Here is a 6,460-nt window from a genome sequence, read left to right on the forward strand (position 1 = left end):
GACCTCCCACCAGCTCCACCCCAGACCCACTGAATCTGAATCTCTGGAATGGGACCCATATTGTGTTTTAACAAACCTCCCAGGGAAGTCTGAGGCGTGCTCAAGTTTGAGAACCGTTCTCCTGTGGCTCCTGATCCTCTCTCCTCGAAGGAAACAGGTCCACTTCCCTCACAAGACTAAGGGACTTTTTCCTGGGTAGTTGTGGTTTGTCACTTTAGACAAGTGGCCAACCCTTGCGAGCCCATGCCCAGATCTGTGGGCCATGTGCCAAACTTTTCTGTACTCTGTTATGAGAAGTCAGGTATCTACCAGAGATAAGGAAGGAACTTAAAGCATTGCCCCTCTCAGGGGTACTGTTGTTTTATGAGGCCAAGACAACTAACAGTGGAATCTCAGGCTTTGGAAGGAGAGGGATTTAGGGGAGATAGCACGGTTTTCATGGTTCTCTTAAAACCAACATGTTGAGAGGGTCCCCTTGTTGTCAGAAAGGAACCCAGGCTTTGTCATGCCCCCTGTGTATAGTTTTGTGCCACTTAGGCTCAAGTCAGACTTTTGATAACCACAACCTTCTAGAACTCAGGGCTGGAGTGGGAGCCAGGGCCAGATCATGAAGGGCCTTAAAGCCATTTCTTTTATTTAAAAAACATTTTTTAAAATGTGTTATTTATTTTTGAGAGAAAGAGAGAGACAGAGCATGAGCAGGAGAGGGGCAGAGAGAGAGGGAGACACAGAATCTGAGGCTCCAGGCTCCAAGCTGTCAGCACAGAGCCCGACTTGGGACTCGAACCCATGAACTGTGAGATTGCAACCTGAGCAGAAGTTGGATGCTTAACTGACTGAGCCATCCAGGCACCCCTGAAAGCCATTTATAAAAGTTAGTCTTGGGGTCCCTGGATGGCTCAGTCTGTTCAGCATCTGACTCTTGGTGTGAGCTCAGGTCATGATCTCACAATTCATGAGATCGAGCCCTGCTTCAGAACTCTCTCTTAGGACTCTCTCTCTCTCCCTCTCTCTCCGCCCCTCCCCTGCTCTCTCTCGCTCTCAAAATAAATAAATAAACTTAAAACAATAAAATAAAAGTTGGTTTTTACCCTAAGAACATTGGAGGAGCCATGGAACGCTTTTAGGCTTACGAATGCCACGCTCAGATTTAGAGGTGAGAGACAGCTCCTGCTTCCTTGCAAAGAATGGATTGGAGTGGGGCAGAGTGGGGTCAGAAGGACTGAATGCTCAAAAACCACTTAGGGACACAGGTGAGAGAGAATGGCAGCTTGAATTAGGGCGTTGGCTGTGGTCATAGAGAGAAGTGGACAGATTTTAGAAATATTAAATACGGACAAGAGAAGGAAAAAGGACAACTCACTGCGTGCTAAGAACTGTCCTGAACATTGACATCTAAAACTCACAGTGACAGCCTTATGAGGCCTCTACTACCACAATCTTTGTTTTACAGACAAGGAAACTAAAGCACAGAGAAGCTAAATGTCATGGCCAAATAGTTTCTGACTGGTTGAATGTAAGAGAGAGAGGGAAGGAGGAATAAGTAAAAGATGACACTTGGTTGCTGACCTGACTACCAGGTGGATATATTGGTGCCACTTGCTGAGATGGGGCGCGTGCGAGGGGAGGCAGGTTGCAGGGGGGAGAGAGACAGGGAGGTCTCCCTTGGACTTGGGTTCGAGAGATGGAGCTCTTCAGCTGTTTCTCCTTAATGTTCTTTCCCAAATAAGCCACTGTGATGCAATTTACGCATTTTTATCAGAAAGGGTTATGATGAAAAAATATGCAGGTGTTGGGAGGGGGTGGGTTTCAGTGAATTACTGGTATGGCTTGTTTTTAGGGCTCTTGGGTTCAGCCTCTGCTTTGGGATTGCTACCCCTGAAACATAAGAGATAAAGCCTTTGTCTTTTCCTTGGTAGCTGCTACCTCAGTGCATTGAATTCTCTGGTTTTGCATGTATGGCCACTTCTTTGGAAAAGGATTCTTCGCCCAAGAGACCAAAATGAATCAAGTAAATATGTGTTTAGACAGTTTCTAAAAATCTGTAGTTTAACCCAAGAGACCAGAAAGGTTCCTGTCTCCTAGGTAAACAGCAATTAAATGGTGTATTAAAATGTATATTATGTACCCGATTGGTCCACCGGGTAATTATGCATTTCAGGAATATCTGGAAACATGTGTTCTGCTTCCCTCAGCACTGTTTCAATCCATCAAGTAACTGTATACTTAGAACATGTGTTCTGCATAGTAAGAGTCGTCTTATAAACCCCTCGTTAAAGGGAACCAAACGAAAAGGCATTAGCTGCAGACCATTTTTCAGGAGTGTTTATGCCAACCAAACGTAGACAAAGGAAAACAAAACCATAGAGGCAAAGTCGTCCGCCATGGACCGTCCCTGACCGGCTGCGGAAACTCAAGGGTGATCCTGGACCGTGAAGAGAGCAGATGTTGGGGCTCACTTGGACACCTTCTGGAGTGAGGCTAGAGGATGTCAAAAAAGAAAACAGGGAGAAGGGTTATAGCACAGGCACAGGTTACAGCCCCAAGGGAAAAATTCACACTTCCCCTGAAGAGAATGAAAAGCAGGTGTTCTCTTGGCTGGTTGGCAATGGAGAAGCAGTGGGCCAAGGTCCAACTCTTTCGAGGGTGTTGTGTTTGCCAAAGGGTTGGAGCAGTTGGGCACTTGGGGTCGGTGGGGATGGGGGGACACAAGAGGAGAAGGAGCGGCAGGACGCCCCTATTAAACCTGTGGCCTGGGGCCAATGGGTTACCCATAGCTGCCAAGGCTTCTGAGATCTCTTGGCCTCACCACTGTTCTCCAGGAGACAGCCGCATGCACAACACTTTCTTTTCCCTTGTATTTCAGTCTCTCCTTAGTATTCCTAAGTGCTGTTTGCAAGTTAACTCCTGCAGGCTGCAAGGAAGCAAGGATGCACCGAACTTTTCCTGGTCTGAGAGTCTCTCCGAGCCCTTAGCTATTAAATAGAAGGAACCAAGCCTTCCTCGAAACGCACCGGATTTAGTGGAAATGGGGAACTAGAAACTTGGAGCTCCGGAGGCATCACCTGTATCATAAAGGCCGGAAGAGCTGTGACACAGGAGGGGAGATGGGCTTAGGAACTTAAGATCCTACCTGGAAGGGCTGTGTGCAGAGTTAACTCGCTGAGGACCAAGGACACCAGGCTATAGGAGAGAAGCAAAGCAGACCAAACCAAAGGTAGGCAAACAGGAAGGTGGAATAATAGAGAGGGTCCAAACGGAAGTAATAACCGGAGGGGAAATTTCAAAGTGCAAAAGAGAGGAAAGGAAAAGGAAAACTTTCAGAGAAGTCAGGCAGTGTCAAAATACAGGCTTTCGTGGGGGTTGATTGATGATTTGCTTGCTTTTAAGTTCACCGGTGGTGGAGACAACATTTTCCCTCTGTGTATAGAGAGGAGAATTCTCTCTGTCAGAATGGTGGCGGCATCCCTCTTGCTTTAATTGTCGTATTATAACAGTGCAAAACAGTAGCTATTATCTGGGAACTGGGGAATTCTTTTGACGTTGTTTTTGGACCCAGTCCTAATCAGTTTTGAAGTATGACACAGATGCATTCTCCTAATGTGTAAGGTCTAAAGTCCTCGATGCTGCTGTCTGAGGAAGGAAACAGGCTGTGTGAAATGCCCGAGTGGGTCTTGGCCAGCTCCTACAGCCTGAAGAAATAACCGTGTCCGCGGACACGGTAAAGCAGGTAAAGGCTGCCAGGTGGCCTTGGACTTCATGATGCATTACGTCCTCGTCACCATCAACGGTGTCACTGCCCTGGGTGGTCGGGTAGGAGTGCTGACCCCACTTCGTCGTCTAAGAGCCCTCAGCTGTTGGGCTCCTACTGGGTACAAGCATCGCCTTGGCTGCATCATATTCATCATGCCTGATCCTTACAACCACTTTGCAAGGTAGACTTTATCTGCTTCATTTAACGAAGGGACAAAACTAGCATGATCTTGGGCTCCTAAGTGAATTTAGTCTTCCGTGCTGCCTGCACAGCTACCTTGCTGAACTGTGTTTTATGGGCTCATTCTTCACAGGACACCAGCTTGTCACCCATCCACACCGTATTCCTGTCTGGAGGGGGGTAAGCAGGACAGTAAGCTGTGAGATGAAGAATACAGAGATCAAAGGCACCCTGATGGGGGCAGGGTCCAGTCCAGGACACTGGAAAGGGCCCACTCCCCAGGGTCCATTTGGTCATCTGCCACATGTCCAACACCTGCTGGGTGCTGGGTGCTGCATGGGACATAAGGGAATCCTTGTGGCCTGTTCAGGAGATGAGTCATGAGAAACCTCTCCATCAGCCAACTAGTATTTCCTGAGCGTTTATTTCACTACGTGCTGGATAAGGCCTGTTCTAGGCTCTGGGCCTTGTAAACAAAACAGACAAAGATCCCTGTCCTTACGGAGCTGATAGTCTAGTGGGGCAAACAGAAGAATAAGTAAAATCTATAGCATGTCAGATAGCAGGAGGGAAAAGGACCACGTGAAGAGGGGAAAGAGCCTAGGAATTAATGAGGGGTTTTGCAATTTTAAATAGGGTGGCCTGGGAAGGCCTCAGTGAAAAGTTGGCAACTGAGCACAGATCTGCAGGGAGTGAGGGCACTAGCTAGGGGAAGAGACTGCAGGCCACAGGAATGGCAAACACCGAGAACCTGGCACAGGAGGAAGCAAAGGAGAGGGTAGTGGGAACTGATTCCAGAGAGGAAGGGCACCAGGGATGAGGCCAGAGCAAGAAGGACCTTACAGAGCCCTGGCAGAACTGTGCTTTCCCAGGACACCAGTAAGACGTTAAGGAAAGGTTTTGCACGGAAGAGGAAAATGATTCTAATTTTTTAATCAGCTCACAGACCACTGTGTTGAGAACAGTCTACATAGTTCTTAGGAGAGCAAGGACTGATGTCAAAAGACCAGTTAGAAGGCTCTAGAAGTTTCCAGTTCTCCTTCCCTTCCTCCCCACCATCTAATCCATCACTAAGGTTTAATGATTCTGCCTACATTTCCCCCTTGTCCTTCTGCTGACTGCTTGTAGAACCTCATCGTTGTTGAGGGGAAGCATCGCTAAGCAGCTTGGGAGGGTCTCTGTCCTCACCCCTCCCTTCCCATCATTGCCCGTGTAATTGTTTTAAAACATAGGTCAGATATTATCACTTCTCTGGACAGCTTTGATGTGCCAGATGCTGGGGAGATTGAAATATGATCCCTGCCCTTGAGGAACTCACAGTCTGGTGAGAGACACACAGAAGCCATGACCTGCAGAGCCAGGTGACGTGTGCCACCAAAGAACGGGGCACCAGCCTCTGCCAATCATGAGAGGAGTGCAGAATGAACCCTTTAGCAAGGCCAAGAGTGAGACGGAAGGATGCTACACTGTGCCCAGGGCTTGTTCATTTTAGTCCAGGGAGCTGGGCAGACCCGGCACACTGTGGGGGCTCCATCTCTCAGAAGTAGACTCACATTAGCCCAACTCACAATAACTGATGTATTTCAATTAGAATTTTTAAAAAACAGACTTTATTTTTCTAAAGCACTTTTAGGTTCAGCAAAATGGAGTAGAAAGTACAGATATTGCCCATATATGTCCTGCCTCCTCATACATACTGCCTCCCCTGTATCAAAACACTGCACCAGAGTGATACATTTGTCACAATCTATGAACCTATAGTGACACATGATAATCACCCAAAGTCCATAGTTTACCTTAGGGTTCACTCTTGGTGTCGTACATTCTATGCATTTTAACAAATGTATAATGACATGTATCCACCGTTATAGTATCACACAGAGTAGTTTCATTGCTTTAAAATCCTCTGTGCTCTCTCTATACATCCCTCCCTCCCCACAGCCCTGCCAACCACTGATCATTCTACTGTGTCCATAGTTTTGTCTTTCCCAGAATGTCATATAGCTGGAATTGTACACTCGATAGCTCTCTCCGGTTGGCTTCTTTCACTCAGTAATCTGCATCTAAATGTACTCCATGCCTGTTCATGGCTTGACAGCTCATTTCTTTTTAGTGCCAGATAATATTCCATTGTCTGGGTGTACCACAATTTTTTTATCCATTGACCCACTGGCGGACATCTTGGTTGCTGCCAAGTTTGGGCAATTATGAATAAAGCTGCTATAACCATTCCTGTGCAAGTTTTTGTGTGGATGTAAGTTTTTACCTCATTTGTGATCATCTTTGAAATCCCCTCCTTTTTCCTCTTTGACACTGTCAGCTCCCCGTTCTTTTAGGTGGTAGACTAGACTTTCCTTCCTTCATCCCTGAGAGGCTTTGAGCTCTCCTCATTAAGTGATGAGTGGAGACTCCATACCATTCTTCATTCATTTGAAAAATACAGAGAGCTCACTTTCTACAGGGCAACACACAGAGCGTCTCTCCCTGAAGTCACCATGTAACTTGAGAGGCTTTTTTGTGGGCGGC

The sequence above is a fragment of the Puma concolor genome, chromosome A3 (assembly GCF_028749965.1).
Source record: "Puma concolor isolate L17-30 chromosome A3, mPumCon1.1.hap2, whole genome shotgun sequence".
NCBI lineage: Eukaryota > Metazoa > Chordata > Mammalia > Carnivora > Felidae > Puma > Puma concolor.